General features: G+C 49.0%; 1 long non-coding RNA gene across 1 annotated transcript; it reads right to left on the reverse strand.

Moving 5' to 3' along the window:
* Positions 1–10,133: 10,133 nt before the first annotated feature.
* LOC123800294 (uncharacterized) lies at positions 10,134–18,869 on the reverse strand. The gene is made up of 3 exons (XR_006781877.2): positions 18,684–18,869; positions 11,175–11,358; positions 10,134–10,734 (listed from the first exon to the last, which is right to left on the reverse strand). It is a non-coding gene; the product is annotated as an uncharacterized LOC123800294 (long non-coding RNA).
* Positions 18,870–23,629: the final 4,760 nt, after the last annotated feature.

A 23,629-nucleotide genomic window follows, 5' to 3' on the forward strand; every position in this document is an offset into this window, starting at 1 on the left:
GTCTCAGGTTCCCCTATTACGTGGGAATAACAGCACTTCTCTCAGAATTGGTGCAATGACTCAACCGAGAAGGATGGGGAAAGTGCTGTTCAGATTACGGATCACCCAGGTGGGTGCATGTGCCCATCACCATGGGGCCTCACGCTGTGTGTGGGTGCACTGCGAGGAGGTCCCAAAGTAAGGAAGCACTGAGGAAACACCACCAAAATATGTCTCGGCAGCAAGGCCAGTGCAGGTCCAAGAGTTCCTTTCTTCCCTCCAGATTCCAGGGCTTGAGCCTGGGAAGAGCATAGCCACCGCCTTCCAGCTTACACAGAGAGCCCCAGTGGGCCCTCGATCAAGAAAAGCCGGGCCCTGGGGGCCATCCAGTATGTCCTCTCTGCCCCCCATCAACCTTATGGGATGTTTTTCTTTTTCCTTTTCTTTTCTTTTCTTTTTTCTTTTCTTTTCTTTCTTTTCTTTTCTTAGTTTTTAAAATATATTTATTGAGATATAATCCGCACACCATAAAATTCACCAATTTAAAGTGTACAGTTAAATGGGTTTTAGTATATTCATAATCAAGTTCACCACAATCTAAGATCACAATATTTCCATCACCCCCCCAAAAAAACCTGGTACCCATTAGCGATCACTACCCCAACCCCACTCAAAGCAACCACTAATCCACTTTCTGTCTTTACAGATATTCCTATTCTAAACATTTCATATAAATGGAATCATATAATATGTGGCCTTTTGTTACTTGCTTTGTTCAGTTAACACACTATTTTTAAGGTTCATCCCTGTTGTCACATGTATCCTGTGTTACTCCTTTTTGTGGCTGAATAATACTGCATTACACGTGTACGTCCCATTGTGTTCATCTATTCAGCTGTTGATGGACACTTGGACTCTTTACACTTTGCGCCTGTCATGAACGATGCTGTCGGGAACTTTCACGCTGCGGCGTGGATATGTATTTTCCTCTCTCTTAGACATACGCCTAGGGGTGGAATTGCCGGGTCAAACGGTAACTCAACGTTTAACTTCTTGCAAAGCTGCCAACCTGTTTTCCAAAGGTGCGGCATCATTTCACATTGCCGTACAGTGTATGAGGGCTCTGATTTCTCACATTCTCGCCGACGCTGGCTACTGCCCGTCTTTTTTATTACAGTCATCCATTCATTACGGTTTTGATATGCGTTTCCCCAGTGACTCACGGGCTTGAGCATCTTTTCATGTTATTATTGATTATTTGAGTATCTTCTTTGAGACGTGTCTACTCAAACGCTTTGCCTTTTTAAAATTTGGTCGTCTTTCAATTTTGAGTCGTAAGAATTTCTTACACATTCCAGATACTAGACCCTACCAGATAAATGATTTACAAATATTTTCTTCCATTCTGTGGGTTGCCTTTTCACTTTCTTGATAGTTTCCTTTGAAACACAAAGGGTTTAATTTTGGTGAAGTCCAATTTATCTATTTCTGTTCTTTGGTTGCTTATTCTTTTGTGGCCAAATCTAAAAGGCCATTGCCTAACCAAAGGTCATGGTTTATTCCCATATTTTCTTATAAGAGTTTTATAGTTTGGGTCCTTAAACCTAGAAATATCAGTTTGGGGGTAATTTTTTTTTTTAAGATTTTATTTATTTATGTGACAGAGAGACAGCCAGCGAGAGAGGGAACACAGCAGGGGGAGAGGGAGAGGAAGAAGCAGGCTCCCAGCCAAGGAGCCCGATGTGGGACTCAATCCCAGAACACCAGGATCACGCCCTGGGCCGAAGGCAGACGCTTAACGACTACGCTACCCAGGCGCCCCCAGTTTGGGGGTAATTTTTGTGCGTGGTGTGATGTGGAGTCTAACTTAATTCTTTTACCTGTGGCTATCCAGTTGTCCCAACACCGTTTGTTGAATTTAATTGTCTTGGCACCTTTGTTGAAAATTTATAGACCAAAAATTTCTGCACTTGTAATTCTATTCCGTTGATCTGTGTATCTGTCCTTCTGACTTCACCACAGTTCAGATCACTGTAACTTCGTAGTAAGTATGTTTTGAAACTAGGAAGTGTGAGTCCCCAACTTTATTCTTTTTCAAGATGGTTTGGCTATTTAAGGTCCCTCATATTTCCAGATGAATTTTAAGCTCAGCTTGTCAATTTTTGCAAAAAAAAAAAAAAAAAAAAAAAGCCAGCTGGGATTTTGATAGGGATTTCATGGACTCTGTAGACCAATTTTGAGAGCATTCCCATCTTCATAATGTTAATTCTTCCAACCCAATATATGGTGCCTTTCCATTTATTTAGATCGTCTTCAATCTCTTTCAATGTTATGTGCAAGCTTTACCCTTCTTTGTTAAAATTATTCCTAAATATTTTATATTTTTTCATGCTTTTGTAACTGGAATGGTTTTCCTTTTTTTCTCAGCTTTTTTGAGGTCCAATTGACAAATAAAATTACATATATTTAAGTGGACAATGTGATGACTTAATTTACATATCCATTGTAAAATTATTTCCACAGTCAAGTTAATGAACACATCTGTCACCTTGTTAGGAATTTCATCCGAGTTCTCTAATTTGTCGGCGTCATGTTGTTCGTAATATTACATTATAGTCACCTTCATTTCTGTAATTTGAGTCTTCTCGCTGTTTTGCTTGGTCATTCTAGCTAAAGGATTGTCAATTTTTTTGAACTTCTAAAAAAACCCAACATTTGATTTCATTGATTTTTCTTTATGGTTTTTCTATTCTCTATTTCATGTATTTCTGTTCTAACCTTTCACCTTTCTTCCCTAGGCTAATTTTGCTGTTAGTTTGCTCTTCTGTGTTTTTCAAGTAGAAGTTAGGTTGTGATAGGAGGTATTTCTTATTTTTTAATGTATACATTCACAGCTATACATTTGTTTCTGAGTGCTGCTCTAGCTGAGTCCTGTACGATTTAATATGTGGAGTTTTTGTTTTTACTCATCTGAAAGTATTTTCTAGTTTCCTTTGATTTCCTCTTTGGCCCACTGGCCCTTTAGGAATATGTTATTTAATTTACACATAATCTAATTCAATTTCAATTTCATTGTGGTTGGAAAACACACTTGGTATGATTTCAATTTTTTCCATGTTTTCCTTTGAACATATTTATAATAAATAGCTGCCTGGAAGTCTTTGTCACCAAGTCCCACTTCTGGACCCCCTCAAACACTGTGTCTATTGCCTGCTTTCTCCCCCTGTGTATCACATGTGCATGGTGTGATTTTCTTAACAACTGGACATTTTAGGTAATATACGATAACTACCCTGGAAACTGGTTCTCCTCCTTCCCTGCCTGAGTCTCTCGTTTTTGTTTATTCATTTGTTTATCTCTTGTCAGTGTTTGCCTACTAACTTGGCTGGGCTAATTCTGTGAAGTCAATCCACTTTCCCCCAGTGTTCAGCCTCTTAGGTCCCTGCTCAGGTTTTCTTTTCCTTGTGTTTGATTTTTTAGCACCTTCCCTAGGAGTCTCGCCTGGGTCATCATAAGCCATTTATTGGTCAAAAGATGTGCTTAAGTGCCTTTGACCAGTTAGATACTTACCCTTCACCAGTGTGTGTGTGTGTGTGTGTGTGTGTGTGTGTGTGTGTGTGTGTAAGACTTGGAGACTTCTATCACAGTTCTAGAAATTTACATTTCCCCCCACATTTAGCCAGGAAACAGTAGCTTGGATGTTTCCTCCCCAGCCACTCCTGAGAGGGGACACGTTTGGACACACAAAACTGTGTGCCAAGCTATCAGGCCTATGTGTGACTATATTTGTGAGCCTGGCTTTCTAGGAGTTGCTACTAGCCCAGCATTTGGTGCTTAAGCCTTTCGTGCCAGTGAGGCATCTACCATTTGTTGATGGATCTGTGTGTGAACGGGGAAGTGATTTCAAGTCTGCCCCACCCCCTGATGATCGTGTGAGTGGGAGCAGCCTAAGAAATACACACAGCCTTCCTGACTCCCAGACTTGACTGAGATCCCAAGAAAGCTCTTCTTGGCTGTCTCTTTACCCAATTCTCTAGCAAACTCCTAGCTGTTCCTCTCTTTTGCTTGTTGCTGCTAATGCCGTGGAGTAATGAGCATCCTTTAAATTGCTCTCTACCAAGATCGCCATTATTTTCAATTGCTCCCCTCCCCCCATGCATGGAATTCTCCACATTCTGTTCTAAATAAAATCTGTCCCTTGAGACAGACCTGTGAGTTCTTCATCCTTACTGTCTGCTTTCTCCCTGGATAGAACATCTGTACCACGGCTCAGGAGCCAGAGATGGGTACAGATATCTGTTTCCCCGGAGTGACACCCCATTCTACAAGTAGGTGCTGAGATGAGACAGCCCCAGTACTCTCAGTTTGCCTCTCCCAGCGTGGAGCCTCCATCCGGGGAGTGAGTGGGGTGTGGCAGTTGAGGTCCCAGTGTTCTCAGTCCACTGTACCTGGAGCAGACTTTCTGCTAGGGGAGTGGGGACTCCGTGGAAGAAGGGAGCCTGGGTCATCTTGGCGGTGCCTCCTCAGGATAGAACTTCTGCAACACAGGGCTGTGAAGATGAGAAACACCAGCATCTTGCCCCTTTGGGGGCAAAACTGTAACCTAGACTGGGAATCCGAGGGAGAGGTATGGCCTGTGTTATCGGCCATACCTGCCCAGGGTAGAGTACCGGCATAGAGTTTCCATGAGATGGAGCTGAGAGGGGAGAAGGGAGCAGGTCATGGTTCATATGCCATAGACCCTCCCTGTTCTCACCAAGATTTAGTAGATATTCTTAAATGAGTGTTTCTCCATTTGCTGTAAGCTTTTAAGACAATTTCCAGAGATTTTAAATAATTGATATTTACAATTTTCTCTAGTTAAGTGGTTATTTCATAAGGGAGAGGCTCCCCTGAGCTCCTCAAGCTGCCGGAAGCCTCACTCCTGACTTTTTTCTGCCATACTTTGAAGAAACGTTATGCACTGATGAGAACGTTGACCATCAAGTGTACAGGACCTGGGCTTGAACCCTGGATCTGCTTTTCACCAGCTATGTGGCCAGAGTTCATATAAGCCCCTCTGAGCCTCTACTTCCCCATTAGTAAAGAGGGGATAATAATAGCACCTACTTTCAAGAATTAGCTGGTAGCTGGCAAGGACTCAGTAAATATCAGCTCCCTGGTCCCCTTGAATGCTCCTTTTCTGGAACGTGGGTGCCTGCAGGGGCTCTGGTATCCTCTGCTCCCTCCTTGGTCAACTCTGCTGGGAGGCAGCTCTCTCTGGGGGCTGTCAGTCCCACCCACTCCTTTCAGCTCAGCCTAGAGCTATCCCTTGCCAATGACATGCTTATCCTAGGAAATCCTGGGGTCCTATGTAATCCCACTCCTTACTAATCTCTCAGAGGAAACATACTCATTAATAAGTCCAAATGGGAAAACCTCTTGCTCCCTGCCTGCACAAACTTTCAAGCTTTCTCTGTAAACTGGTCAGTTATCCAGCCTGAAGCTCAGCCAGAGTCTCGACAGCTGCTGGCTGGCAGGTGGAGAGTCAGTTCGTTGACCACCCCGGGAGGGAAGGCAACGTCAGGCTCTTGGGAGACACGGGGGGACTGTCCCCATTGGCTGGATAGGGGCTGCTCCCATGGGATCTCCCTGGCTGGTTATCTTATCATTGTTCCGAGAAGAAGGAAGAACTGATGAGTCAAGACCTTTGCACAGAAGAGAAGGGGAATTTGGAGAAGCCAAGTTTCATTTAAGTGAAACATCATACTTCCAATTTCATATTATGACAAGGGTGAAAACAGCTTCATAGAAAGAAGCTTCCAGGAGGCCACGAGTATATTCCCATGGGGCTCTGCTGAGATTTGGGGCCCGAGGGAATTAAGTCATCTCCAAAAGTCCTGCCGGCTCCATCAGGGAGAGACGCCCAGCTGTGCACGTTCACAGGGAACATTTGCCCAGACCTCAGAGCAGGCCCAAGGGAAATCCAATTCTGAGTCTAAAGATAGGCTGTGCAATGTTTTGTACAGTGAGGGCTTCTGGAAATTTGCATAATCTCTTAGGACAATGATATGGGAAAGAGGGGAGCATTAGAACCAGAGAAGTATCCTGGGAATATACTGGGGCAGGTGCAAGAGCCCCTCCGATGGAATGTTCACCACCTAATAGATACTGAAAGCCTCTGCGAGTCTCAAATCACATTTCCCTTTAAAGAGAAGATAACAAGTAAAGTGGACGGGCAATGCCTGTGATGAATCATTTGTCCCTAACCAGCCGCTTCTGTGTTAGGCTGCACATGGCTCTGAGTGGGACGAGGGTGCAACAGCTCGCTATCACTTCAGTTTCCTGTTCCCAGGAAGCTCGCTGAGATATTCATAGCCCTGAAGTCTTGGGTTCCTCTTTCCAGAGTGGAACACGGCTCCTGTCTTTGAAACCAGCAGCACCAACAGAAACTTAAGAAATATGTTGCTAGAGACAAAAGTCAATTTAACTCAATAAATACTCATTAAGCACCTACTGGTGAACCAAGCACCATGCAAAGTGCTGGGCTGAAGGAGTGAGTCAGGCACGCTGTCTGATCCCATCGATGGACCGTAAGTGTGGCTGACACGAGGCAGATATAAGCATGACAATGAAATTGCACACAGTGTGCCGTGGGAGATGAACTCAGAAGGAGATCTATGAAGGTGGATCTGTGTTGAGCTTCAAAAGTAGGACTAGAATATTATCAGGCACGTAACTGTCCATCCTGAGACAAGGGAAGCGTGGCCAAGCCATCAGAGTCTGAAGCCTGTAGGTCTATTTTCCAAACATAACAAAGGAGATTTCTGTGCAGCAGAAAGAGTATAAGGCAAAGAGTGGCGTCGACAATGATGAATGGAACGACTGAGAGAACTGAGACCTGAGTGTGTGCCAGGCGTTCGGTTCTTTGTAGGTTTCATATCCTGTGATCCTCACAGCGTCTAAGACAGGGTCTGTTACGATCACATATTACAGACGAGGAACCACGGCATGAAGAATTTAGGGCCTTGCACAAGCCATACAGCTAAGACTCGGTAGAGCCAGCATCCATTTCAGGTTCCAGAGCCTGAATTCTCAGTGACATCAGGAAACCAAAGTCTGAGACTGGCCACAGACCTCACGGCCATGGCCTCGATCGTGCCCCTTCCTCTGGGCCTCTCCCCCCTCATCTTCTGAATGAGAAGAGTATGGAGCAGATGACCCTAAGATCCCTTCCAATCAAGTCATCTGAAACTAATTTTTCCCAGGGATCGAAGGAGAGGAGGCAAGGGACAGGGAGGGGTCAAGAAAGTCAGAGAGTGGGGAGAACCGAGTCAAGTGGATCAAGGCAGAAAACCAGCTCCCCACTTTGGTTGTGACTCGGTTTACCTCATTTTTCACCCTTGTGCTCACATGCCTGGGCGTGGTTTCTCTCCTGAGCACTAAGCACCCTCACCTCCGCAGACTCAGTCCGCTCTGAAGCTGTCCTGACAAATGATCCCAACAGTTAGAATCCCTTCAGGGGCTGCCAAGTTCCATTCAAAACGTATTTACAACCTGCTTGGGCAGAGAAGCCATTGTCTTCCGAAACCTTGGTGATGGTTACTGTGTTGTGACCTGGAGTTCACTGTTAAAACTGTCATCCAAACAAAGTCACGAAGGTTATTTGGTTATTAATATGATTGTTGTCACATCCTACGCAGTGTGTCCAAATTGAATTATGGTACTGGATAGAACTATAGATAAGAATGAAGCTTGTGTATTATCCATTATCATGTATCATTAAAAAACAATTGAATTTTTCTTGAAAAAAAAAGGAAAGGAAAGGAAAGGAAAGGAAAGGAAAGGAAAGGAAAGGAAAGGAAAGGAAAGGGAAGGGAAGGGAAGGGAAGGGAAGGGAAGGGAAGGGAAGGGAAGGGAAGGGAAGGGAAGGGAAGGAAAGGGCTAGACGGGCTCTTCTGCACCCCGCACCCCAACCTGATCAGCATCGGGCTATCACACGGGGGAGGGTGGGTGCTGGCATTTTTTGGATTTCCCTGGTGGCTGATGGGCCGGAGCAGAGCTAGGCCCAGCAGAGCCTGGGAGCTGTGTTCAGCCCTCCTGCATGGGCTGCCTCCAAATCCAGAATAAAAACCCCAGCCTCGGCAGGGTCACCCCCCGACGCAAGGAGGAATAGCTAAGACAACGTCATTTTGACACCAGCCCCACGGCCTCCCAAGGCTTCTTGCCCCTCCCCTGAGCCTGGAGTTTGTTGGCCTAGACTTTCCTAGCAACCGGGTGAGGGAGGGGGGAGCCTGCTGACCGCAGGTCCCCTGGGCACTCTTCATTCCTCCAGGGACATTTTCAGTTCCCATTTTTCTGGCTTGGGGGGTTCCCTTTCTCTAGCCAGGGTTCCCTCACAGTTAACCAGAGCCTCCACTGCCCCCACCCAGCCCCTTTACGTGGCACTTCACAGAGGAAACCCGCTCCCCTGAATTACTCTCCAGACTGTTTCCCTCCTTCTTTCCTTTCAAACTCTGCTCACTTATCACACGGCAGCAATTTGCCCCCACTCTGGCCCCCCTCTCGGCCCCCCTCTTGTGATAGACCCAGAATTTACCGCAGGCATTGCTGGCTTCTTCTAGGGCTCGGCAGTGACTGTAGGCATTACTGGGCTTGTTCCCAGGGACACCGTTAATGGCGGGCTTGCTGGTAGAGCCTGAATTTTCATGGTTAATCGACCTTCATCCCCTTGGCCACCATGCGTTTCACCCAGCCAGTCACAGAGGGTCCAACCTCGGTAGCATGCTCACAACCTCATTCTGGCCAGTGGGAGCTGAGGGAGATGGCCCAGTACCCCCTGGAAAAGGCTTCTTTGCTACTAAAATGAGCTGCACTGGAGCACACCCTTTTTCTTCTTCCATTGAACGTGGTCATGTCTGCCAGGAAGTACAGGAACCATTTGCAAATACCAGGGAGAACTAGACCGATATGCTGAAGATGACAGAATACGGAGGTGGGAAGAACTTTGGTTCTTGAAGATGCCTTTGGGACCTAGACTTAACCCCGGAACTACCCATTCCTGGGCTTTTTTTTATTATATGAGATGTTAAAACCCACTTTGAGTTTTTTACTCCTCACAGCTGAAAGCTTCCCAACCCAGGGTGTAGTTTCCCCACCCCTTTGTGCCAGGTTTCGCAGGGAGAAAAGGTCTAATATCACCCCAAACTCAATCTTTCCCCATGGACCAAATCAGGCGGCCCTCTGCCTGTTTTTCTAAATAAAGTTTTATTGGAACACAACCACACCATTCATTTCAGATTATCTATAGCTTGAGTTGTGGTAAGAGAAATGGTGTGGTCTACAAATACGAAAATAGATATTCTCTGGCCCTTTACTGAAAATGTTTGCCAACTTCTAATTTAGACCAATTTGGCCAATAGAGAAGCAAATTTCCTCAAAAATCGCCACAGATTACATAGGTACATTAAAACATGAAATCCCTGGGAAAGAAGGCACGTCACATCCTGAAGAGTCTTCGAATGCTCAGTATCTGCCACAGAGTCTGTCCTCAGAAGGACAAGATGGGGTATAAACTGTTGGCCAAACTCACTGATTGTGATGGTTAGTTTTCTGTGTCCACTTGGCTAAGCCATGGCACCCCATTCCATGGTCAAATACCAGTCTAAATGCTGCTGTGAAGGTGTTTGTTGAGATGTGATTAACATTTAAATCAGTAGACTTCCAGTAAAACAGATTACCTTCCTCCAGAACGGGATGGGCTCACCCAGTCAGTTGGAGGCCTTGCAGGAAAGACAGAGGTTTCCCAAGGAAGATGCAATTCTGCCTCAAGATTGTAACGGAGAACCCCCGCCTGCGCTTCCGGTGTGCTAGCCTGCAGATTCTAGACTCCAGACTGCAATATCAAGTCTTATCTGAGTCTCCAGCTTGCCGGCCTGCCCAAGAGATTTAGGACCTGTCAGCCCCCACAATCACGTGAGCCACTTCCCTAAAATAAATCTCAATATCTCTCTTTCTCTCTCTCTCATATCTATCTATCTGGCTATCAATTTCTCTGGAGAACTGTGACAAATACACTGATTGCTCTAATTCTGTCCCAGCTGTAAGGTTGACATCCTGTTTATTATGCCGAGAGGGAGTTTCCAACGTGAGATGCCAGAGACGATTCCCCAATGGACACAAAACCTAAGACGTTTATTATAGGGCATGACCCTGCCTTAGACACACAGATCTCGAGTTCACAGTTCCAGAGGCTGGGAAGGAAACTTGGGGAAGCTAGCCCCCGGCACACCAAGAACTAAACAGGGGTGGCTCTGAGGGCAGGTTCAGAGGTGAGGCCAACCCCGCTGAAACATCTTTTTAAACACAAGGTTAACGGGTCAAGTCTGGCCCGCGCGCCCCTTTCCCGTTGAGGATGTTTCACATTCCTTAGAAACTGCATGCTTGGGAGAAGAGCTAGAGGGCTGTCCTTCCTTCCAGAACACAGCAGCAGCCACATTCTCTGGCTGGGGAGTCTCCCCAGAGTGCCCTGAGGATGGTCTTCTTTGAAATACAAAGCCCAGGAACTGGACAAATGGCCCTTGTTTGCGCAAATGCTCTGTGCTCTCTCTCTCTCAAGGTTCCTTTCTTTTCCATCTGGAAAGCCTCCACTTCCTTTGGCTGTTTAATATCCTGGCTTGAGGGAAGGTCTTAATCGTTTATTCTTTTGCCGCCTCGGATCTCAGTTGGTATCTGGCTGTTCATAGGAATTCTGGTTCCCAAGCAGCACCAGACTCTCTGTAGAGGGAAATCCTTACGTAAGACGTTATACTTGGAGACACTGTCCTTTCATAAACCCTCCTGCCCTTGTACTGTGTCAGGCCGTGTCCGGCCAACAGTCTTGCCATTTCTTTTTTTTTAAGATTTTATTTTTTTTATTTATTTGACAGAGATAGAGACAGCCAGCGAGAGAGGGAACACAAGCAGGGGGAGTGGGAGAGGAAGAAGCAGGCTCATAGCAGAGGAGACTGATGTGGGGCTCGATCCCAGAACGCGGGGATCACGCCCTGAGCCGAAGGCAGACGCTTAACCGCTGTGCCACCCAGGCGCCCCATAGTCTTGCCATTTCTTAAATGAATCGAAATACTGAAGAGCATGAAGTCATTTCCTGTTATTGAAATTTGAGTTGTTTGACAATTAATATATTCAGACATCTTGCATTGTCATAGTTATTTTACCTTATTTCTGAGATGTTAGCAACTTGTGGCCATTACGATGTCCACTCATGATCATCGAGTTTCTGGCAGCCCCACATCGTCAGCATCCTCCAGGAGCAGAGCCAAGTAGAAGGTGGCAAGGTGTGTGAAGTGTGGGTGGTGAGGTGACATAGATCTGCGGGAGGCCTGGGAAGGCAGCGAAAGCCTAAGGAAGGGAAAAGATGTCCCTTCTTCAGCCTTCTGGTTTGTACTGTTGGATGAACCGAAATCATATTTATATGTATATATATTCACTGTCAGGAAACCAGGGAAGAAAAGGTGAAGGGAAAGACCTTTGACCCATTACACCAGACCTCCTTATGCTCTCTGCCTAGAGATGTTCATGACATCCTTGTCCTCACATGTCTTTAGAGCAGACTTAGGGACAGTGACATCCTTTTCTCAAGACCAAGTAGAGAAAGGGCTTGAGCTAAGCCAATATTTTTCCCCAAAAGGAAGTTTCAGGAGCAATTTTTAGCTATCTCACCTTTTAAAGCAAGCTCTCTCCCTCCTAGAAAACCCTGTGCCTAAGCCCTTAAGAATTTTCTGACATGGGTATGAAAGTTTTCCAAAACCTAACCATAAAGGACAAATAATACGTAATAGGGAAAGTGCACATGTGCGTGTGTGTATATGTGCATATATGTATGTGTCCATTTAACCAGAAGTCAGTTATGTGGCATACGTTACACAAATTTATGTCTGTTTGGCGAATAAAGTCTCATTTTCAGCCAGCCTGCATGGGTTGTAGAGTTCCCTATATTAACCTGAAGTTATTATTTATATGCTAACAAATGGAGTCAATGAAAACCATTTCACATAGGAAAGAAGGGGAGATGGTGTGCGGCTTATTTGAGAAGTCATCTGAAAACTGACGGCAAATCCTTCTGTATCAACATTATGCAATGGCATGACCTCACTACCCAAGGAATCCATCAAAGCAAGTGGTAGAAGAAGCATTCTCTAAGTGGCCTCTTCCTGCTGGTGGGTTTCATAAAACAGAGCCCATTAAAGGCAAAGAAAAGCTGTTTGGTTTAAACTGGATCTTACAGACCTCAGTCGAGTGCAATCATTCAATTGTTTTCTCAAGAACATACATTTGAAATCATGAAGGCTTTGAAAAACTGCTTTAAAATTCACTTGTTCTGAATCTTATGTCAGAGACAGTCAAGGGAAAAAAATCATACCAAGTCATCCAGGCAGTTAACCAGCAATTTTCACTCAAACTCCCCTTTGCTGTTTTCAGAGAATGGCCTTGAAAATGATCCTCATTATTAATAGCATTTATGTTAAATCATATAAACCTATTTTTCAAGACTCAGAGAAACCTAAATTACATCTCAACAACATGTGATTATACCCTAGCATTCTCATGACTTGCCTCTCGAGGCACCGGAGGAAAGAAGGTAATTTCTCAGCCTTCTTAGAACAGGACACTGGTGCCCAGAAGCCACGAGCAAAAGCAGAGCCCTGCACCCGTCCCCAGTGGCAGCCTTATCTGGTGCAAGAAGTCACGTGTGTTCTATCAGACGCGGGCTCCTTTACATGTAACCCCTTGCAACTCAAACACAAATTCATTCTTGTCGTTCTTTCTTGACTAAAAATGTTGGATCGTGAGTGTTTCCATTTGGCTTTTTATGGATCTTACAAGTCAGTCTGTACTGTCCACAAAATAATGACTTTTCTAAAGACTTTCTGAGGCAAGAATGCTAGAAAAAGTGAAACTGCCAAGACGAACAGGATAATGCCCCATTCCTTAGTGGACTCCCACCGCCCCCCTCTACTGGGGTGATGCACCAGGGTGAGAAGTCTTGCAGAGACTTCTGTGTGGCCTCAGCTCCCCTGACGTCCGACCTTCCAACAGAGGTAGGTGTTGTTTTACCCTCACTCCTTGGTGGCACAAACATGACCCCCTGGGACCACCAGAGTGCAAACCCAGATTCTACCACTTTATTCACTGTGTCCCCTTGGATGGGGTATTGAACCTCCCTGAGTCTGTTTTCTTTCCTGAATCTGGCAGAAAGGGGGGGCGGGGATCATACACCAGATATTGGTTAAACACTACCCATTCCAGGCAGAGTCAATAGCTAACGCAACAGAAACAGTCTTAATGAGTCTCCTCCCTCCAGGAGCTCATGATAAAGAAGTGAAACACACAGCTTGCCAGAGAGTAGAATGTACGAGCCAGTGAGAAGCATTTTAGTTAGGGGACCAAGAAAGACCTTGAAGAGAAGGTGAATTGTGAATAAAGACCTGAAGAAGGTGAAGGAACATGTCCTGTGGACATGTGGGGGAAGAGCCTTCCAGGCTGAGGCAACAGGAAGTGCAAAGGCCCTGTGGTGGGATGGGCCTATGCAGGAAAAAGAGTATCACCAGAGCAGAGAGAAGGAGGGCAAATAGGAGGAGATGAGGTCAGAGAGTCAATAAAGAGGGCGAGATGATCTAGGAAAAGAGTTAACAAACTACAGCCTAGGGTCACATGTGACCCACCGCCTATTTTTGTAAATAGTTTTACCGGAGTCATGGCCAAGCCCTTTGGTTTACATGTGGCCTATGGATGCTTTCAAACTACAACAGCAGAGTTAAGTAGTTGCAACACAGACCATTTAGCCCACTTAGCCAAAGTATTTACTATCTGGCCCTTCATTGAAAACACGAATCTCTGGCTTAAACAAATAGGGGTCTATTTTTTTCCATGACAAGTCTAGAGGAGGCAGTGCGGGCATGATACAAGAGCTCCATGGTGTTAGTAAGACCCAGACTCTTTTTATCTTTATGGTCCACCAACCTTAGCATATGGACATGTTTTATCATGATCTCAAAAGAGCTGCCAGTGCTCCAGAAATTACACGTGATATCCACATTTGAGACAGAATGGCAAGTGAAAGGCATATCTGTTCCTTCTACCAGGAAAGCAAAAGTGGACTTCGCCCCCACCCCCAGAACACTTTTCCCTGTCTCTTCACCCAGAAGTGGGTCATATGGCCCTGCTAGTTTCAAAGGAAGCTGGGAAAGTCATGAAAAGGATTGTCAAGATTGACCTGGTGGCTTTCAAACACTTTTGACCATAGCCCACAGTGAGAAACACATTTCATATCAGCCTAATGCATGTAACCGAAACATACATAATGCAAACAAAAGTTTCATAAGACACAACTTATACTTACTTTGTGTGCTATCAACTGATATTTTCTCTTCCATTATTTTTAATACAAGTCACATCATCCACTAACTTAATTTCATGACTCAGGGTTGGGTTGTTGCAAAGCACCATATGAAAAATGCAAGTGGTCATGTTCTGTCACTAGGGCTGGCATGGCACGCTCCAAACAAGTTGCTGGCTCTCCCTCTCTCTCTCAACTTTTTTCCTTTTATTTTCTCAAAGATTTTATTTATTTATTTGAGAGAGAGAGAGAGAAACAGAGAATGAGCAAGGGGGAGGAGCGGAGGGAGAGGGAGAAGCAGCTCCCCGCTGAGCAGGGAGTCCAGTGCGGGACTCGATCCCAGGACCTGAGCCGAAGGCAGACGCTTGACCAACTGAGCCACCCAGGCACCCCAACTCTTTTCCTTTTCAGTTCCATTCCTTCCTTCCTCTCTTTTTCCCAATGAAGACAATGGATAATGGATTGGCAACTAATAATATCTGAAACACCCACCATAAATGAGCTGGAGACCAAATACAGTTTCATTGAAAACTAAAGGAAAAGATGGTTCTCCTCCCGAGGAAACTGAGGACCCTGATGATGGACACTTGTGTTCCATGTAAAATCCAGGTGGAAATACCCATTCCCTGGGGGTGTCGAGGGGATTGTGTGGGATCCCCAACGTATTGCACTAGCACAGCGCACGGCACATAGTGGGAGGGCAAGGCACATCAGTTGCTTCCTCAAACACAATCATCACTCCAGGCTAGTCCTGGTCCTAGACATAGCATCAACTAGATAAGAGAAATGATTCATTCTCAAGTGCTGGAAAGCCCCAGGGAAATTGTATGTTACCCTGGTGCTGTGTTTATTTATCCCGTTGGGCATGGAATGAATACTCAGAGGTTAAGGGCTATGTTGAATTTTGCCCACTGTTTTTGAAAAACTTTAAGAAGCACCAGTTATTGGCCTCGGCTTTGATGACCAGACCTGTGGGCTAAGCAGGAGTGGGGGGTTCCTGACCACAGGGAAGCCCTGAGCTGGCCAAGGATGAGTTATTCTCCACAGATTCATGCAATGGCCAAGTTGAAGAATCTGGTCATCTTTGGTCCCCTCATTTTTGCAGGTGGGGAAATTGAGGCCCAGAGCAGTTGCAACATGGCAAGGTCATGCAGGAAATAGACAGCAGAGCCCAATCTCTTGACCCCAAATCCCACAGCCCTGACAACAATGATTAGCACAGCCCCTCTCAAGAGGGGACCAGAGGCCCATAAACTCAAAACCCAGGCTGATTTTACCTGCATTTTTCTAGAGGGTACATATCAGGTTCTAAAACAACCATCTGTTTCTACAAAGATTAAGACCCACAGATCGAATAACACCAAAATGATTTCTTTTGAGAGTAGGGGAGAGGAGGTCCAGAGGTCAGGACTAGGGATGGTGATACAAAACAGAAACTGCAAGTGTTTCCATCAGCCTCTTCCCCGCCCCCCACCCCACCCCCGCCACCCCCATACCCCAGAAGCACTGAAGTCTCTGAGCTTCCGAAAGGCCTCGGTGCAGGCAAATCCTCCTTCAGCCGGCAGCGACTGAAAGAGAAGTTCCTCTCCTCTTCACCATCGGATCCGATTTCTAAAACTCGGTGGAGCTCTGAGAGTCCACGCCCAATCAAACAGCAGGACCACACACCAGTGCCCCGTGAGTAAAAAAGATGACAATGCTCGGGCTTTAACTGAAAACGTCCTCCCCAGTGCTCACTAGTAATTTCGGCGCCCACGCAGCGGCCTTTGTTGGAAACCCAAGGGTCTTGGTCACCCAAGGGTCCGGACTCCGCCCACACCCTGAACCCTCCCGGCAGAGTCTGGGCTGCTTCCTCCAAGCGTCTCCGGGAGCCCTCGTCATGGTACGAGGACATCTCTCGGGTCTGACTCCCCGAACCTTCCACGCAGCCCCTCCGGCACCGCCCGGAGCCCACCCTTCTCGGTGTGCCGGGGGCGGGGCGGGACGAGCGGGGCGGCGCCATTGGCCTGCGCGAGACGAGGGGCGGGGAGGAGGCGGGGAGGGGCGGGGCGGAGAGGGACAGATGGGGCGGGCCATTGGCCAGCGCCTGGAGAGGGGCGGGGAGGGGCGGGGAGGGGCGGGCCCTATGCGCCGAGCCCCGGGGACCTGGGGCTTTAGCCGCTGCGGACACAGCTCCGGTGAGGGCGAGGGCACAGCAAGGGCAGCGGCTTCTGGACTGCGCGATGAGTGGAGGGTGAGTGATGCACAGGCAAGAGTTTGGGGGCGTCCGCGGAGCACCGTCTCCGCCATCCCCGAGCCCGAGACCGCCCCCAGCCGTGGACTCTGGAGCTTGGGCACTGGTGCCCCTTGGCTGCCGCGTGCAGAGTTCCCTCCCCCTGCCAGCCTGGCGCAGCCTGGGCCTCAGGCCCATCGCTGAGAGTGGGCACTGCGCCAGGCACCTTCTCCAGGGGGAAGGCACTTCAGGGGCTCAAACCTGGCACCACAGGTGAGAGCGGCCGCAGGCTACACCTTTGCTCACCTTGTCTTTCATCTTAGGCATTCATCTTAGTTGGGGGGGGAGAGGCTCAAAGAGGCTCTGGCACAACTCTCAGATTTCACAGATGGAAAACCGGCGCCGAGATAATAGCAGAAGGAGGGGCTTGCCTCACCACGCTATTTATAAAGGATTTGCCTGGTTCCCAGACCTGTGCAAAGGGCATTAGCACAATATGGCACCTACTTCTCAACAGCCCTGATATTTTCATTATCCCCATTATCAGATGAGAAGACTGAGGCTTACAGAATTATGGAATTGTCCAGTTTCACCCAAATGAGTCAGTGCTGGAGTCAGGATTTGAACTCAGACTTCATTGTGCCAGGTCTCATTCATTTCACCCACTGACTTCAGAGTTCACCCTGCCCACCATCTTGTTCTCCCCCCATGCTCCTGCCTCTCTGATTCTGATGCTTTTGAACTCTGATGCTTCAGAGTTTGTGCAATGTGACAAAGCCCTGTGGGAAGGAGGGCCTTCTCTTACACCATCAGTGCAAGGCCAGGGCTGGCCAGTGCTTTCTTAAAACACTATAAGGAGATCTTTAGTAACCTCACTTCATAAACAAATTAAATATAGTTGTAGCAAATGGGGCCGGGATTCTGGAATATGAAACCAGGCAGGTTAGACTCCAAAACCACACACCTGCACTGGCAGAAGAAACCCCTGCTAGCTTCTCTGTAGTTTTAAACTACTCAGGGTGCAATCAAGCTTTGTCGCCAGTAGCTATGATTAAAAAAAAAAAAATCAAATGAATTGGTAGAATTAACAGGTGAACACAGGTCTGCCTGCCTCCTGCTCCCCTGTTTAATTCCTGAGCTGCCACCACCAGGGTGGGAAGTGCTAGAGGGAGGAATGGAGGAAGGATAGATTGCGGGAGTGAGAGGAGAAGAAGAGGGAGGAGAAGAGGGGAAGGGAAAGAAGGGAAGATGATGGAATGCATTGAATTCAGGTCAAAAAATTTCTGGCTGGAAGTTGTAATGGGGTGTATTTCAGCACTTTGTCAGCAGTGAAATGTATTTGCAGTAGTTCTTGTCATAATTCTCTCTGTGTGTGGTGCCGGTGGTTCAAGACCTGACAGTGAAAGTGGGGTTGAGGCCACAGATTAGACAGCCCCTGTGAAAGTGGGAAGGGAGGCCCTGTTTCCACCCTGAGACTCCAGTGGGTGGCCTGGAGGTGGAGAACAGAGTGAAGGTCCAGGGTCCCCCTGGGACAAGGTCAGAGGGACAATGCCAGAGAACCAAGAACATGAGCAGAACTCAGCATTTCGCAGTTGAGATCCTGTCAACGCAAAGCCTCACAGGGAGACCCTGACTAGGAGGTCTACCAGAAGGCGCTCCAGACGGGCCCCTGGGCACTTGGGCCCTGGTTTTGAGAGTAAACTCAGCCATATGTCCTTGTTCACAGCCACTGCAGCTGGGAGGACTGCCGTCCTCTTTGAGTCCCACATCCCCATCTCCAGAGCCCTGCCATCTCTTCCAAGTGCCATAGCGACCTGTCATGGGAGCTTCGGTTTATTAGGGGTGAGCTCCATGTGAGGCCCATCTCACAGCAGTCCGTGATTCAGCTAGTGAGGAATCTGAGGTTCGGAGAGAGAAAGGGACTTTGTCTAAGGTCACACAGCTGACGCATCGCAGAGCAGAGCTTTAAACCCAGATCCTTGTAAAGGCTGGGTGGTTATCTGGTCACAGAGTACATTGAAGGAAATATTTTGGACTTGTTTTAAAGTAAATTAAGATCAAATAGGAAGTGGCTGTACTTCCCAGAGCCTCTTCTCTTATTAAAGGGGAACTTACATTTTGCTCAGTTTTCTTTTCTGGCTGCCTGACCTCCTTCCCCAGGATGCACTGCTGAGGGAGAGATTCGGAACCCCTTCCGCTTGCCCCGCCTGACTCTGGGGGTGAGAGCAGGGAGCTCACGTAGCCCCATAGCTGCAGAGCTGGGAAGAGCCCTGAGGACGTTCTGGACCAGCTGCCAGTACAATCCTGGCTAAACTGAGGCCCAAGGGATGGCGCAACATGCTGGAGTCACAGGCCAGGTGCATGTGGCAGCAAACCCCACCCCCAGACTTCCCTCCCGGAGGCCCCTTCGCCTGCTCTCTCTCACTATGACACGTTTCAGCAGAAGTTCTTAACCTGGCATCTGGGGATCCAGGGGCACGTGAATAGGGGCCTGAGGCCCCGGCAGTGGTATGCAGATTTGGTGTGTGCATCCTTGCACACTCATGCACATATGTGCATTTTCCCGGGGAGTATGTGTTACGCTTTCAAGAGATTCCAAAGGGTTCTGTGGCCCAGAAGATTCTGAGCCACACAATGTCTCACAAGAAAGCACCGCCAGCCCACAGGCCTGGTGCGGTGGCCGGCGGAGGTGGGGGCAGCCACGGAGAGCCCCCGGGGCAGCCCCACAGCGGCAGCACTGAGCTCTTGGAGGGCTTGCCCCCCAGACTGCCCCCACCTCTGGCCCCTGGCACTCAGGATCTTGGTCATTCTGAGCACCTGTTTGGCCCAAAAAAACATGGCTGAGAGGATTCCTGTTTGCATAGATCCCGTCTTCCGCAGGCAAGAGGAGAGCCTGGCTTTGGCAAGAAGGGCCCTCTGGCCACAGGTGTGTATGAGAGAGGGAGCAGGAGGTTGGGAAATGCCTTTCCTGCCTGAGGTTGCCATGCCTTGAAAGCCAGAGCAGAAACCAGAAATCCTGCCGCAGGGGCCTGCATGAGGCCCTGCGTCCCAGCTAGGGCTGTCTGGAACATTCGAGGAAGGCCAGCCCGCTCAGGCGCAGAGGGCCCAGCTCCTCCAAGTAAGGGCAACAATGTCAGGGAGGCCTGTGTGCCAGGATGGGCTCAGGGAGACCTGTGGGTGGGAGCCCAGGACCGTGGGGGTGGGAAGCAAGCAGCAGAGGGAGCTGGGGTCCCTGAGTCAGCCAGGAGAAGGCAGTGGGGGAGGTGGCTGGCAGCTCGGCAGCCAGGTCTCCTGCTGTCCCTCAGCCCCCATCACCTCCATCTGGACTGTGCACAGTGTGTCACGCCCCGCCCCGCCCCATCCTCCTTCCTAGCTATAGGGCTAAGGCAGGGAGGGGTGGGGCTGAGCCCGAGGCAGATGGTGGGGGGGGGTGTGGGAACCAGAGAGGAGGGTAAGGACGGCAGCGTGGAGGGGCAGGGGCAGCAGCTGCTGAGTCGCTGCCTGTCATCCGTATCCCCAGACCGGCTTTCTCGGCAAACATGTGCTGCCGAGGGGCAGCCTGTGTTCCGCCAGGCCCCTCGCAGAGGCAGCTGGTACGGGCAGCGGGCACCGCTGCTTCCTCCCCGGCCAGGCTCCTGCCATTTGCTGGCTGACAGGTGCTGGGGGTGGGGGGTGCCTTTAAGGCTCCTTGTTTTCAGTGCCTCCTGCTGCCTCCCCCCCCCCCCCCCGCCCAGCTGGCCTTTGGAAGTAGTGGTCATGGGCTGCTGAGCAGGGAACTCAGGCTTCTCAGGAATGTGAGGCAGTGTCCCTGCACCTGCCCTCTCTCCCTGAGCCTCCTGCCTCCTTCCAGTCCCAGCAGCCGGGGCCTGAGGCTCCCAGCTGGGCCCCACAGCTCTGCCCTCCTTTCTTTCGCTTCCCACGTCACTTTATTTACACATTCAATTTTAATCATGCCTAAATAAGAAAATAAGCATCATCCTTGTGTAAAGTATTAGAGCTTACCAGGTCTCCCAGACATGCCCAGAACATTTAAATTTGGATATTGATGCATTTGCCATTTGGCCAAGGGAGGACAATGACCATCTATTTTTGCCATCATTTTATGAAAAGAGAGGGCATTGTAAGAGTTTGGAAAAGTAGGCAGCACAGAGTCCTGACAGCAAAGGCTTTCAAATGCACTCAGTTTGGCTTCACGAGAACCCCACTCCCTTAGCCTTTTTCTCCTTTGCCCCTGGCCAGCAGGATGGGGTGGCAGCAGTGACCGAAGAGCCACAAAGCTGCCTTCTTCTGTGATAACCGGCTCCATGACCACAAACGGGCAAAAAGGGCCAAGCCAAGCAGTTGTAAAGGCTTCAGTGTCCTTTGTCCCAAATCAAAGGCCAGGGACAATAGCCAGGGCAGGCTGTGGTGCCGCCCGTCCCCAGCAGCCCCTCTGCACGGCCGGCAGAGCAGCCACTGACGTGGAAAGCAGAAACAGTTCACTGTCTGTTCACTGGGGATAGGTAACCGTGGCTGGCGCGTCGCCCTGGGGCCCCTTCTCTGGGGACAAGAAGCCCTGGCTGCACTCTGAGTCCTCCGGTTGTGAACAGAGCCTCCTCCAGCCTGAGAAGAAAACAGGGAGGCCTGAGCCGAGCCCTGGGGCCAGGGGGAGGGGAGCAGGCCGGGACAAAGAGGGCTGGCCTCCCAGAGCCGCAGGGCTTGGCCTGTCCAGCTGCGTCTGTCACTCGGGTTTTTACACCGAGCCTGGGTGGCAGGCCGGCTCCAGCCCGTCCTCTCCCCCACTCCCGCCCCAGCCAAAGTAGCTTTGCTTTCATCTGCTTGTGAGTTGGGCTTCTGCCTTTACAAGTAAGATTGTGTGTTTTATTAAAGGTTGAAAAGCGCTCCCTGGGAGATTCTCCAAGGCCCTGTCCAGCACATGAGGAGAGTGAATGTTTCACGGGCAGTTTGGGGAGCGTGTTCTGAACACAGAGGGATCTCTGTTTGCTTTCTTCCTGGGGGGTGCTTGCTCGCTCTCTCTCTCCCCTCCCTGCCTCTCTCTCCCTGCCTTGCAGCTCTCTCATTCCGCAGTTGTCTCTAATGGCCTCCGAGTTACAAGTGTACCTCACTCGAGATCTCTCCAAGATGCAGGGATGATCAGAACGAGTCCGTCTGGTAGAGGAGGCCCAAATGCACGGTGTTCAGAGTTGTAGGGGAAGTCTGCGAGTGACCCCCAAGTTTAGCTCTGGAACTCAGGGACGTGGAGATGTTGTCTACTTGGGGTGGAAGGGTGGTCATGTGAGAATCAGAGACAGATGATGGTCAGAAGACACTGAAATACGTGTCTCCAAGAAGAGACTGTTTTTCCAGGGTGGTGAGTTTCTTACCCCATAAGGCTTGGACCCAGCCCAGCAAGTTGGAAGAGACCCTCTTTGCTGACGTGTCCCCTTCATTGCCACCCCGCAGCCTTGCTCACCCATCTTCTGCCCTCCCCTGGGATGGCATGCCCCCTTCTCCATCCCTGCTGAGCTGAGCTATTAGCCCCATGGGTCACCTTCCCCTTTCTCCTTTCACTTGACCATCTATAATCCCAGACCATTCTTCACTTTCCTCCTGACTCCTTCCCCCGCTGGTGCCACCCAACCCCAGCTGGAGTCGCTCAGCATGTTGGTCATGTCCTTTTAAAGAGCAGATTCTAGACAGTAAAGCTCTCTGGAAGGTCAGTGCAGGGAAGGTCTCATGTGTTACTTAGTACTGTGCTTTACAAATAATATTATCCAGAGTCTTAGGCAAAGCCCTGGATGGGGCTCCCCACCACTCACCTCACGGTTGACCCAAGCAGCCCCCTTTAACCTGATTTACATAAGTATTCCATTTGAACAAAAGTTCTACAGTTGAGAAAATTGGAGATCAATAGTCCCATTGTACAGATGGGAAAATGAAGGCACAGAGAGGAAAAGGCCGACAACTGAAGCCATGAGGGTCTTCAGCCACTCCCGGCCCAGAGCTCTTCAGGAAGCATGTTAATCACTAATCATTGCATGACTTACAGAGGCCCCACTTGCAAGTTTTCCTGCTACATAGCAGTGTCGGCATATTCCCCACATGCTGTGGGAGAATCAGTGTTGTAAACTGGGTCCTGTGCTGAATCAGAAGTCCCACTCTGGAGCCCCACTACGGACATCTGTCTTGCAAGTGGGTTTTGTCTGGCTACATTTTATTTTTAACTGTATATTTTTAATTGAATAACTTCCTGCATGAGTTGGGATAGTCTAGGTTATGCTGCAGTAACAAATCCCTGGGGCACCAGCAGCGTTTCCCAGCAGAGCATGATTTTGCTTTCCCAGTCCGTCTCCACAGTGGGTTGGCCGAGGACTCTGGTCCACAGAGGCACTCGGAGACCCAGGCTGACCATCTGGAAGCTGCACCAGTTGGGACATGTGGCTTTCTGGGTCACCATGGCAGAGAACAGGGTCACACACGGCTCGAAGGCACTAACCTGAGAGTGACACACCACCCTTCTTGTATGTGACATGTGACGTGCTAGTCACATGGCCCCACAGGGGGCTGAGGAACGTGAGCCATCACAGGTCATTCCCCTGGAAAGACTTCCGGGGGCAGTCAATGTCTCGGCCACAGCGTCCACCTTTACACAGAGAAATATAGCCCGCGCGCATCCAGACTTCTGGCTTCTCATGGCACTCCAGAGAAGGAATGTGTCCCCCAATTCCCCGTGGACTCCACTGACCAGTGGCTCAGCTGAGGCACTTCCCTGACCCCTGGAGACGTTTACATGTTTTATTCCAGCTGGATAGGCACGGCTCTGGGAACGTTGACTTTGGAGGACCCCGTGAGGCTTCTCAAAGTCATCCAATAATTTCACAGCCACCGTGGACCTCCTGCTGGGTGTCAGGCTCAGGTGTGGGGCTGGAAACAGGAGGTGAGCCAGAAAAGTCCTGTCCCTGGTGTGGAGGCCCACAGCTTCAACCTCCCCTCCCACCTACCCACCCCCCCCCCCAGCTCCCTCACACACGGGTCAGGCCGTGTAGACCCGGCACAGCCAGGAGCCCAGAGCAGGGCTGGAC

The sequence above is a fragment of the Ursus americanus genome, chromosome 6 (genome assembly GCF_024610735.1).
Source record: "Ursus americanus isolate L20-20 chromosome 6, mUrsAme1.1.p, whole genome shotgun sequence".
Taxonomy (NCBI): Eukaryota; Metazoa; Chordata; class Mammalia; order Carnivora; family Ursidae; genus Ursus; species Ursus americanus.